This window comes from Anoplopoma fimbria, chromosome 7 (genome assembly GCF_027596085.1).
Source record: "Anoplopoma fimbria isolate UVic2021 breed Golden Eagle Sablefish chromosome 7, Afim_UVic_2022, whole genome shotgun sequence".
Classification (NCBI taxonomy): Eukaryota; Metazoa; Chordata; class Actinopteri; order Perciformes; family Anoplopomatidae; genus Anoplopoma; species Anoplopoma fimbria.
In genome coordinates this window covers 4626318-4639640 of record NC_072455.1, presented here as the reverse complement: position 1 = coordinate 4639640, position 13323 = coordinate 4626318, and the positions used below count along the sequence as shown (strand labels likewise).

Genomic DNA, 13323 nt, shown 5'->3' with positions numbered 1-13323 from the left:
CTTTGAATACAATTTTTCTGACAGATAATAAGTCTAATGCTGTTTGTTTAAGTTATTAGATAGCAGTTTTCTGGCAAGCTCTTTTAACACTATGTTCCAACTGTAAAAAAAATAAATAAATGGGTCATTCAGTTAGACCCACGACGCCGAGAAGTCTCAAAATTAAGGTTCAGCGTCTCAGAACCGACCCTCCATATCACGTTATATAAACTTCTGTCTGCATTATCCCCAGCTAACAGCATGTTAAGCTAGCTGTCATCACTGGAAACATGCTGCTAAACCCAATTAAGTAATGCTTTGGCGCACATTAAATCAGTACATATTTAGTAGTAAGTAAATAATTTGCATGATCGGCATATTTTCCTTGAAAAATAAAGGTTGAATAAGAAAAAGACTTTGCATTTACATATATTAATATTGCCAGCAACCTATACAAATTGCAAAATAAGAAAGTCAACAAAGTTAAACATTTATAATACATCATTAAATGACAAATGAATTGCTTCTCTCAAAATTTTCGAAATATATATTTTATTTGCAGTTAAACAATTTGTATCTTGAGTGATAAATTGTTCATTTAGGCAACATCATGAAGTTGCACAGTTCATGCAACATTTAGAGCATTTTAATATAGGCTACATTTATATACACATGGGTTTGAAAACCATTCAGGAATAATGTAAACATTGCTGCCATCTTTTAGGCAGTAAAAGTGTGTGCAAAGGCAAGTCGTGACATTTAGCTTGTTGCAGTCCAGAGTCAGTCAAATACTAGTCAAGTAAAATAAATATAGAATTATATACAGTGTATAAACAAAATGTTTGACATCAGTAAGCCTCATCCTTTCTTATGACTCATGACATAACTGACTCAATGGTAATGTCCTGTCCTTCTCTGACTCGTTCCTCAAGAGGACAGATGATCAAGGGCGGTGTTCTTCCCTTCATCTTGAACACAGGGGTTGAAGTACGGGTTAAGGGGCTCATTGAAGTCACACCCGCTGTACGTGTAAATGTGGGTCTTTGCCTCCGCGTCGTAGAAGGACACCGATCCTTCCTCGTAGTCCAGGAACACGCCCACTTTCTGGGGTGTTTTCTGGAGGTGGAGGGCGACCGAGGGGCCGGCGCAGGCGGTGAGACTGTTGCCTTTCCGCCGACAGATCGCCCAGTAACCGTGTTCAGGACGCACCGAGATGACCCCTTCCTGTTGATGGACTCCCTGGTCACGCCAAGATCCCAGTCTGTTTTGTTTCCAACCTGAAAACACAAATGACATAATCAGACATGCATGCTTGTTTTAAAAGAAACGCTTCACCATAATAAAAAATGTATTCATGATTCACAATAGGCCGATTGTGTTTGATTTCCTTAAGTTGAACTTGATTCAGTTAGAGGTTGTATTATATTAACTGTGTATAACTAGTCTTTAGATGCTGATGTTCTTCTGTGGTGGTCGGATACATTCAATTTGATTTGTTTAAGTGCACTGCTTTCCTGTTTCTGATCTCCTTACCTGAACAACCCAGTAGCGTCTTCCAGATGCAAAGGTTTGTTTGCCCAAAACACAGACGCAGGAGTTGAAACGCCGAGGATTGTCTGGGAGTAGGGCATTATTGTTCTGGCTGCTGACGACCACCTGTGAATCAACATAATCATCGTTACCGTCATCATCCTCATCACATGAAACATTAGCCTAATTGTAACGATTAATATGGTTAATATTAATAACCGCAGGTTATTAATGTTAAGGTCCTTCCTTCCTGCCGCTGTCAGGCTGCACAACCAGTAGACCACACGTGCCAAAAAACTGTGCAATATAAAAATCTGTGCAATCCACTGTACAATACAAAACATATTCTGTTAATATAATATTTTAGTTATTGTGGATTTTTAAGTTGTTTTACTTGTTCTTTACTGTGTTATTACTTATTTACTTATTTATAATACTTGTTTTGATTTTGTTTTTTACTATGTATCTTGTTTGCACTATCCTCTCTGCTGCTGTAATCCTGCAAAAAAATGATTATCTTATCTTATCTTAACAGTGGAGTCTTATTATTTTTCAGATCATAATTTTAAGCCCCTTTAGAGTGAATTCTCACATTCATGTGAGAAAATGTCTTTACTTCAAATCTTATTACAGCAAAATGGAGCACAGCACATGATGTTTTTAGAGAAAAAGCTCAATAATTTTACGCTCAAACTGCTGTGTCAGAACAAAAGATCCGTCTTTAAATGTGAGAACTTTTAGTTTCCCAGTAAAACTGTGCCCTTCACACATTTAATATAATGATCATAGAAATCAGACAATACCTTCTTTCTGTCTGGAGACAGGACGAGCCAGCCTGAAGCAGTCTCAGGGTCCAGAGTGACATCGACTGCAGAAACAAAGAAGAAAAACAGTGAGTCAGGTCATAAGAAGAGAAGCTAATCAAGGTAAAACTATGATGGACGTGGGACTGTGAACATACCTGCATATTCATTCAGCTTGTCTGCTTCTGCAAAAGGGAAAAGAAAAAGGTTATTTTCAAGCACTGATTTTCAAAAAATCTTTTCTTTTCTTTTGTTTCTGCCAAAAGACTACTGACCATCTGCAGACAGTTTGTCCGAAAGATCCTGGCAGATGTCGACGAGCTTGGAGAAGGCTCTCGTCACCGTTCCCATGCAGTTATCAGAGTAGACTGTGACGTCAGACCAATCTCTGGTGGATGGGAGTCGATTTAGAGACGGGAAACTCTAAAATGAAGAAAATAATAATGAGAAGATTAGGTTTAGATTAGATTAGGTCGCACAGGTTTAAAAACGTTGGACGGTTGTTGAAACGTTGAGGCTGCACAGAAATTATGCAATTAATTTCAGGTATCTAACCTGCAGGAGTTGAACGGGGCTCTGAGTGTTCTCTAGCTGCTTCAGCTCGATGCCCCTCATCTGCAGCTCGTGGACTTCCTGCTGCAGCTCCTGGAACATCTCCTCAGCTCTCCTCTCGGCTTCTTCATGCTTCTTCTCCAGCTCCTCCGCCAGCCTGACCTGGTGTCTCTGGATGGCGGTTATCAGCAAGCTGCAGACCTTAGCACTGCCCTGTATCTCCCTTTCTGTGATTTCCTGTCGATTGAAACGATAGAAACGTTGAATGTTACAGATCAAAACAGACAAACAGGAGAAGTAAGACCTTTTTTAAAAATGAACTTACTTTGCTTAGATCCACAGAATTTTTTATCTGCTCTATTTTTCTCCATCTGGCATGGATCATCTGTTTAATGCTGGCCTTCGTGTCCCTCAAAGAAGTCTGCAAAATGTCAAAAATGCATGCAAAACACATTACATACAAGAGTAAAGCAAGTAAAAGGAATGGTTTCGTAAAAAAAAGATGACCAATAAAAATAAACATTTCTCTCACCTTGACCCTCTTCCTCTCCTCCTCAATGAGTACAAAGTTTTGCTGTTTGTGCTCCTTCTCTGTGCATTTCACACAAACAGGCTTCTGGTCGCTCTTGCAGAACATCGTCAGCGGCTTCTTGTGTTTTCTGCAGAGATGACTGGCGATGAAACTGTCCGAATCCGTCAGCTGGTGTGTCTGCAGGGCTGCTTCCCTCAGGTGTGGTGCGAGGTGAAGTTCGCAATATGATTCCAAGCACGTCAGACACGACTTGACCGACGGTGATTTGTCTCCGCAGCAGATGTCACAGGGAACTTCGTCAGCCTCCAAAAGTTGGGGTAGAGAATCTTTCCTGCTTCCTGGCGGCAAATTCTCCCCTTGAGACCTTTTGATCATAATCCAAATCTGTTAAATCTCAATTTTAGTAAAACAAAATTTGGTTTAATATGGCTTGCTTAAAAAAAGCGAGAGAGGTAGTAGTGTTCAATAACAAACCTTTTATAGAATTCAATGATTTCAGCATAACCTAGGTTGATGCTGAGCTTCGGGCGCTCTGCATGTCTTTTTGCACAGCGGACACTCAGGCTTTCTCTTCATATCCCAAAAACCTTCAATGCAGTCCAGGCAAAAGGTGTGACCACAAGTGATGGTGGTCGGGTTGGTGAATATGTCAAGGCAGATGCAGCACTTGAACTGCTCTTCCACCACGACCGCAAAGGCCATGTTTGCAACTGGAAAAATAACATTATATTACTTAAACATGAGACACCGTAAATGAGTAAAAACCATTGCAGCACTTGAATTTTTTAATAATACCAGAAAGAGTAAAAGAAAAACCAATTCACATAACTTTCACAATCAGATTTCAGATCGTCTTATCCACAGAAAGAAAACCACAAATAACGAACAAAGAAAACCATTTAGTATTTATCTATGAATAGAAGTTATATTGTCCTCTTGCCCTTTCTTCCAGACCTTTAAGACAAACATAAAATAACTTTAAAGTGTTTTAAATATCTGTGCACAAGAATATTTAAGCAGAAAATATAAAAGACTGACTAAATATGCAGTATTTATATTGGAGTTGCCATGAAACCTGTTTCATTTTGTTATTTCTTAAGTCGTTCTAACCATTAATGCCATTATTTATATAAAATATACCATTAATAGAAGAAAACATTTAAAATAAAGCATTTTTCCTACTTTAAATTACCACATTTTATCTATCTTACCTAGTTGTGTTGTCATGTCGTGTGTCCTGATCGTTCTCACAAGACGTAGCATAAAGTGCAGCATGCAGTGTGGTTTAAATACTCAAAGACACTCCTTGTTTTGCAGTCGGATTAGTCACTCTTGTCTAATTACTGTTTAGCTGCTCTTTGCAAGTTTAAAAATATTTTTTTTCTCATCCCCCAATTACTCTAGTACATCGTGTTCCTTGGCATGTAGTGGAGGTAGTGAAGGGTGACAGAATAATATGTACCAAAAAGGTTCCATGGGCAAATCTGTTGAGTGTGTTGGGATTAAACATATATTACTTTACGTTGTACAGTGTGCCTCAGGAAAAGTTTGTGCAATTCTTTGATCTAAAATCATTCCAGAGATATATGAATAATGCATTAAAAAGCCCAACAATATAGAATAACAACTTGAACAACTTCTGCAATCAAATCTTCATTGTATTCAACAAAAGTCACTAAATACATGATTTCATTATTTAATGCTGGAGAAATCTGAATTAATACCAATTGAATAGTCCCTCTTGCCAGCTTTAAAAATAAAGTAAGAAAACTTAAACATCACAATTAAACACCACACCACTCTATTTTTTTTTAAACCACATGTACAGCAGAATAAACATACTACCAATTGGATTTTTTTTAGCCATTTCTGTTAAATTTACTCTCTTATATTATAGGCTGTATCGAAAAAAATCAACTAATTTATTTTAATAAATTGATTTGCCAAGAGAAAGGTCAAAGTTTAGGATAAGTGCATTAATCATAAGTTCAAGATGTGTTGCTGTGTACTTCTTACTTGTTCTGTTCAGATTCACATCAGCTGTGTGCTTCTGCAACCTTCCAAGGAAGAATGAATATATATATACATATAGTTAAATATGTACTGTACATATTCTGGTTTGTGGTTGATGAAAGAAAATGGACAAGTTTAATTTGTCTCAAAAGCCTGGACGAATGCCTATTAATTAGCATTTATTCAGATTTCTCATGTATTTAATAGTGAAATCATGTTGAAGACAACGTTCAAGTTAGTTTTCTCCATTGTAAGACTTTTTTATGCATTATTCATAAATCTCTGGATTGATTTTTAGATTGAAGAATTACACAACATTTGTCTGAGGCACACTTTACAATGTGAAACACTATATGTTTAATCACTCACATGGTGGTTCACCAGAATTGCACGTGACACATTTCCGTACGTATTATTCTGTCAGGTGTTTTTTCACACCATCCTCAACAATAATTGATCACGTTTTGGCTGCTGCTCAATAACATTCAAGCCGGGACGTAATGACCTAAATAAATAATTACAGCATGTGATTCAAACATTCCAGCACATGTTGGTCTATAGCTGAGGGCCAACCCTTCAATACCTGAACAAGATTGACGACATGACCGTAGGATTGTGTTTAGGAAAAATGTAAACAATTGAAGCCAAAGTAGAAGACGTACTAAAATGTTTGAGACATTGTCAGAGACACATTGCTTTCTTTCAGCTGAATCCTCTTCAATGGAAGTATTCAGTAAAAGTACCCAAAACATCAATAAATAATTACTATATTAAAAGCAAATGGCATGTAGTGGAAATGACACTGAAAAACATCAAAGGTAAAATTGCTCATAATTCAAAGTGAGTGTCACACTATAATGTATTATACATTACATTACAGTCATTTAGCAGACGCTTTTATCCAAAGCGACTTACAATCAGTAGTATGTTGCATATCATTCACCCATTCACACACTGATGACAGGCTACCATGCAAGGTGCCACCATCAGACTCTAACTAACATTCATACAACATCCAGTCCACACCGATGGCAAGCCTTCGGGAGCAATTTGGGATTAAGTGTCTTGCCCAAGGACACATCGACTGCCGAAGCCGGGTATTGAACCACCGATCCTCTGAATGGAGAACTACCTTGCTCTCCACTACGCCACAGCTGCATAATAATGGAACAAGATTATAATCTTCGAGAGATGGTGGGAAAGTTATTTAAATATAACAAGGAGGAGCTAAAGGGTAATTAGACAAGAGACTAATTTCCCCGCAGGCAGTGGAATATTTTTCTTCCATCTGACGCGCAATATTCTTCATGTGAGGTGTATTTAAATCTTTGCGCTGGAAAGTCCATCACATTATGGTCAACAATCAAAATGTCATTGAAATGCATCAAATAGCTGAGATCTTTCGGTCTAGACCAAACTGTTGAACCGACCAATGGACCAACATTGCCAAAGTCCAATATTTGAAATATATAGAAGTACAAGCATGTAATATCCAAGCGAAGTACACTACTTTACATTTTTTCTTACAGTACTTGAGTAATGTTACTTTTAATCTTTGAATACGATTTTTCTGACAGTTAATGAGTCTAAGGCTGTTTGTTTAAGTTATTAGATAACAGTTTTCTGGCAAGCTCTTTTAACACTATGTTCCAGCTGTTATTTCATCATGTCTGAGTCTAATTACGCATGCAGGAAGTAATTTCATCATGTTCTATTGTTACAGTACTCTCCTGTTTGAATCCATTAATTATTGGCTTGATCTCTATTACCGGAAGCATGTAGGCATTGGGACAATATGTTCCTGTCTGAAGCGATCTGGTTTCCATTTGTCGTCCTGCTAGTATTGACTAATCCCATTTGAGAGCACTTTGGTTACATGCAGGTATTCAGTCCAATTATATCAGCCGTCGCCCCCTGAGGCTAAACTGCTCTCAGACAGATACTGTACAGATTACTGTAACCTGTTTTGCTAAATACCATCAGGTATAAACAAAAAAAATAATTCTCCTTTCCCCTGGCAGGTGGCTTGTTAAGTCAACTGAAGGACTATGAAAGTCCAGTATTCATGTTTAATTATGTTTTGACCTACATGTGTCATTAAGGCCTGCAAAAGGCTGTGTTGTCATGAACCTACTACTCTCACCGAAGCAAAAAGCTGATTTTCGGTACCATGACCGAGCTTTATTACTTGCATGAGAGGCAATTTCATGTGATTGACGAGGCCCGCTCAGCTGTCCTCCCTCCATCTCTGTATTACTAGTTCCACTAAACTTAGAGACTAATTAGCAACCCCTCTGGTATTAGAAACTTGTCTTTTCTTATCAAATAAAAGAAATGGGTCATTCAGTTAGACCCACGACGCCGAGAAGTCTCAAAATTAAGGTTCAGCGTCTCAGAACCGACCCTCCATATCACGTTATATAAACTTTTGTCTGCATTATCCCCAGCTAACAGCATGTTAAGCTAGCTGTCATCACTGGAAACATGCTGCTAAACCAAAGTTAAGTAATGCTTTTGCGCACGTTAGATCAGTACATATTTAGTAGTAAGTAAATAAGTAAATAATTTGCATGATCGGCATATTTTCCTTTAAAAACTAAAGGTTGAATAAGAAAAAGACTTTGCAGTTACATATATTAATATTGCCGGCAACCTATACAAATTGCAAAATAAGAAAGTCAACAAAGTTAAACATATATAATACATCATTAAATGACAAATGAATTGCTTCTCTCAAAATATATATTTTATTTGCAGTTAAACAATTTGTATCTTGAGTGATAAATTGCTCATTTAGGCAACGTCATGAAGTTGCACAGTTCATGCAACATTTAGAGCATTTTAATATAGGCTACATTTATATACACATGGGTCTGAAAACCATTCAGGAATAATGTAAACATTGCTGCCATCTTTTAGGCAGTAAAAGTGTGTGCAAAGGCAAGTCGTGACATTTAGCTTGTTGCAGTCCAGAGTTGGTCAAACACTAGTCAAGTAAAATAAATATAGAATTATATACAGTGTATAAACAAAATGTTTGACATCAGTAAGCCTCATCCTTTCTTATGACTCATGACATAACTGACTCAATGGTAATGTCCTGTCCTTCTCTGACTCGTTCCTCAAGAGGACAGATGATCAACGGGCGGTGTTCTTCCCTTCATCTTGAACACAGGGGTTGAAGTACGGGTTAAGGGGCTCATTGAAGTCACACCCGCTGTACGTGTAAATGTGGGTCTTTGCCTCCGCGTCGTAGAAGGACACCGATCCTTCCTCGTAGTCCAGGAACACGCCCACTTTCTGGGGGGTTTTCTGGAGGTGGAGGGCGACCGAGGGGCCGGCGCAGGCGGTGAGACTGTTGCCTTTCCGCCGACAGATCGCCCAGTAACCGTGTTCAGGACGCACCGAGATGACCCCCTTCCTGTTGATGGACTCCTGGTCACGCCAAGATCCCAGTCTGTTTTGTTTCCAACCTGAAAACACAAATGACATAATCAGACATGCATGCTTGTTTTAAAAGAACGCTTCACCATAATAAAAAATGTATTCATGATTCACAATAGGCCGATTGTGTTTGATTTCCTTAAGTTGAACTTGATTCAGTTAGAGGTTGTATTATATTAACTGTGTATAACTAGTCTTTAGATGCTGATGTTCTTCTGTGGTGGTCGGATACATTCAATTTGATTTGTTTAAGTGCACTGCTTTCCTGTTTCTGATCTCCTTACCTGAACAACCCAGTAGCGTCTTCCAGATGCAAAGGTTTGTTTGCCCAAAACACAGACGCAGGAGTTGAAACGCCGAGGATTGTCTGGGAGTAGGGCATTATTGTTCTGGCTGCTGACGACCACCTGTGAATCAACATAATCATCGTTACCGTCATCATCCTCATCACATGAAACATTAGCCTAATTGTAACGATTAATATGGTTAATATTAATAACCGCAGGTTATTAATGTTAAGGTCCTTCCTTCCTGCCGCTGTCAGGCTGCACAACCAGTAGACCACACGTACCAAAAAACTGTCCAATATAAAAATCTGTGCAATCCACTGTACAATACAAAAATATTCTGTTAATATAATATTTTAGTTATTGTGGATTTTTAAGTTGTTTTACTTGTTCTTTACTGTGTTATTACTTATTTACTTATTTATAATACTTGTTTTGATTTTGTTTTTTACTATGTATCTTGTTTGCACTATCCTCTCTGCTGCTGTAATCCTGCAAAAAAAGGATTATCTTATCTTATCTTAACAGTGTAGCCTTATTATTTTTCAGATCATAATTTTAAGCCCCTTTCGAGTGAATTCTCACATTCATGTGAGAAAATGTCTTTACTTCAAATCTTATTACAGCAAATTGGAGCACAGCACATGGTGTTTTTAGCGAAAAAGCTCAATAATTTTACGCTCAAACTGCTGTGTCAGAACAAAAGATCCGTCTTTAAATGTGAGAACTTTTAGTTTCCTAGGAAAACTGTGCCCTTCACACCTTTAATATAATGATCATAGAAATCAGACAATACCTTCTTTCTGTCTGGAGACAGGACGAGCCAGCCTGAAGCAGTCTCAGGGTCCAGAGTGACATCGACTGCAGAAACAAAGAAGAAAAACAGTGAGTCAGGTCATAAGAAGAGAAGCTAATCAAGGTAAAACTATGATGGACGTGGGACTGTGAACATACCTGCATATTCATTCAGCTTGTCTGCTTCTGCAAAAGGGAAAAGAAAAAGGTTATTTTCAAGCACTGATTTTCAAAAAATCTTTTCTTTTCTTTTGTTTCTGCCAAAAGACTACTGACCATCTGCAGACAGTTTGTCCGAAAGATCCTGGCAGATGTCGACGAGCTTGGAGAAGGCTCTCGTCACCGTTCCCATGCAGTTATCAGAGTAGACTGTGACGTCAGACCAATCTCTGGTGGATGGGAGTCGATTTAGAGACGGGAAACTCTAAAATGAAGAAAAAGTTGAAAAGATGATCGCACAGGTTTGAATACGTAGGACGGTTTTTAAAATATTGACGCTGCATAGAAATGTTAAAATCTAGTTCAGGTATCTAACCTGCAGGAGTTGAACGGGGCTCTGAGTGTTCTCTAGCTGCTTCAGCTCGATGCCCCTCGTCTTCAGCTCGTGGACTTCCTGCTGCAGCTCCTGGAACATCTCCTCAGCTCTCCTCTCGGCTTCTTCATGCTTCTTCTCCAGCTCCTCCGCCAGCCTGGCCTGGTGTCTCTGGATGGCGGTTATCAGCAAGCTGCAGACCTTAGCACTGCCCTGTATCTCCCTTTCTGTGATTTCCTGTCGATTGAAACGATAGAAACGTTTAATGTTACAGATCAAAACAAACAAACAGGAGAAGTAAGACCTTTTTTAAAAATGAACTTACTTTGCTTAGATCCACAGAATTTTTTATCTGCTCTATTTTTCTCCATCTGGCATGGATCATCTGTTTAATGCTGGCCTTCGTGTCCCTCAAAGAAGTCTGCAAAATGTCAAAAATGCATGCAAAACACATTACATACAAGGGTAAAGCAAGTAAAAGGAATGGTTTCGTAAAAAAAAGATGACCAATAAAAATAAACATTTCTCTCACCTTGACCCTCTTCCTCTCCTCCTCAATGAGTACAAAGTTGTGCTGTTTGTGCTCCTTCTCTGTGCATTTCACACAAACAGGCTTCTGGTCGCTCTTGCAGAACATCGTCAGCGGCTTCTTGTGTTTTCTGCAGAGATGACTGGCGATGAAACTGTCCGAATCCGTCAGCTGGTGTGTCTGCAGGGCTGCTTCCCTCAGGTGTGGTGCGAGGTGAAGTTCGCAATATGATTCCAAGCACGTCAGACACGACTTGACCGACGGTGATTTGTCTCCGCAGCAGATGTCACAGGGAACTTCGTCAGCCTCCAAAAGTTGGGGTAGAGAATTTTCCCTGCTTCCTGGCGGCAAATTCTCCCCTTGAGACCTTTTGATCATAATCCAAATCTGTTAAATCTCAATTTTAGTAAAACAAAATTTGGTTTAATATGGCTTGCTTAAAAAAAGCGAGAGAGGTAGTAGTGTTCAATAACAAACCTTTTATAGAATTCAATGATTTCAGCATAACCTAGGTTGATGCTGAGCTTCGGGCGCTTTCTGCATGTCTTTTTGCACAGCGGACACTCAGGCTTTCTCTTCATATCCCAAAAACCTTCAATGCAGTCCAGGCAAAAGGTGTGACCACAAGTGATGGTGGTCGGGTTGGTGAATATGTCAAGGCAGATGCAGCACTTGAACTGCTCTTCCACCACGACCGCAAAGGCCATGTTTGCAACTGGAAAAATAACATTATATTACTTAAACATGAGACACCGTAAATGAGTAAAAACCATTGCAGCACTTGAATTTTTTAATAATACCAGAAAGAGTAAAAGAAAAACCAATTCACATAACTTTCACAATCAGATTTCAGATCGTCTTATCCACAGAAAGAAAACCACAAATAACGAACAAATAAAACCATTTAGTATTTATCTATGAATAGAAGTTATATTGTCCTCTTGCCCTTTCTTCCAGACCTTTAAGACAAACATAACATAACTTTAAAGTGTTTTAAATATCTGTGCACCAGAATATTTAAGCAGAAAATATAAAAGACCGAGTAAATATGCAGTATTTATATCGGAATTGCCATGAAACCTGTTTCATTTTGTTATTTCTTAAGTCGTTCTAACCATTAATGCCATTATTTATATAAAATATACCATTAATAGAAGAAAACATTTAAAATAAAGCATTTTTTCTACTTTAAATTACCACATTTTATCTATCTTACCTAGTTGTGTTGTCATGTCGTGTGTCCTGATCGTTCTCACAAGACGTAGCATAAAGTGCAGCATGCAGTGTGGTTTAAATACTCATAGACACTCCTTGTTTTGCAGTCGGATTAGTCACTCTTGTCTAATTACCGTTTAGCTGCTCTTTGCAAGTTCAAAAATATTTTTTTTCTCATCCCACAGTCACTCTAGTACATCTTGTTCCTTGGCTCCAACTGATAGATTGAGGTCATGTAGTGGAGGTAGTGAAGGGTTGGGCCTCAGCTGCAGATCAAGCTCTACGGGAATTCACCTCAAGGTCATTATTCCCAAGCATGAGAGTGATCGACAGCCAAAACGTGATCAGTTATTGTTGAGGACAAATGAATGTGTTTGTGTGTGAAACCCACCTGACAGAATGACACTCTAATACATCTTGTTCCTTGGCATGTAGTGGAGGTAGTGAAGGGTGACAGAATAATATGTACCAAAAAGGTTCCATGGGCAAATCTGTTGAGTGTGTTGGGATTAAACATATAGTACTTTACGTTGTACAGTGTGCCTCAGGAAAAGTTTGTGCAATTCTTTGATCTAAAATCATTCCAGAGATATATGAATAATGCATTAAAAAGCCCAACAATATAGAATAACAACTTGAACAACTTCTGCAATCAAATCTTCATTGTATTCAACAAAAGTCACTAAACACATGATTTCATTATTTAATGCTGGAGAAATCTGAATTAATACCAATTGAATAGTCCCTCTTGCAAGCTTTAAAAATAAAGTAAGAAAACTTAAACATCACAATTAAACACCACACCACTCTATTTTTTTTAAACCACATGTACACCTGAATAAACATACTACCAATTGGATTTTTTTTGCCATTTCTGTTAAATTTACTCTCTTATATTATAGGCTGTATCGAAAGAAATCAACTAATTTATTTTAATAAATTGATTTGCCAAGAGAAAGGTCAAAGTTTAGGATAAGTGCATTAATCATAAGTTCAAGATGTGTTGCTGTGTACTTCTTAATTGTTCTGTTCAGATTCACATCAGCTGTGTGCTTCTGCAACCTTCCAAGGAAGAATGAATATATATATACATATAGTTAAATATGTACTGT

The 13323-nt window shown here is 38.2% G+C and overlaps 2 pseudogenes; both read right to left on the bottom strand.

Annotated features, from left to right (window-relative positions):
• Positions 1-854: 854 nt before the first annotated feature.
• On the bottom strand, positions 855-4098 carry LOC129093850 (zinc finger protein RFP-like; annotated as a pseudogene).
• Positions 4099-8479: 4381 nt separating this feature from the next.
• On the bottom strand, positions 8480-11703 carry LOC129093849 (E3 ubiquitin-protein ligase TRIM68-like; annotated as a pseudogene).
• Between the last annotated feature and the right edge of the window lie 1620 nt (positions 11704-13323).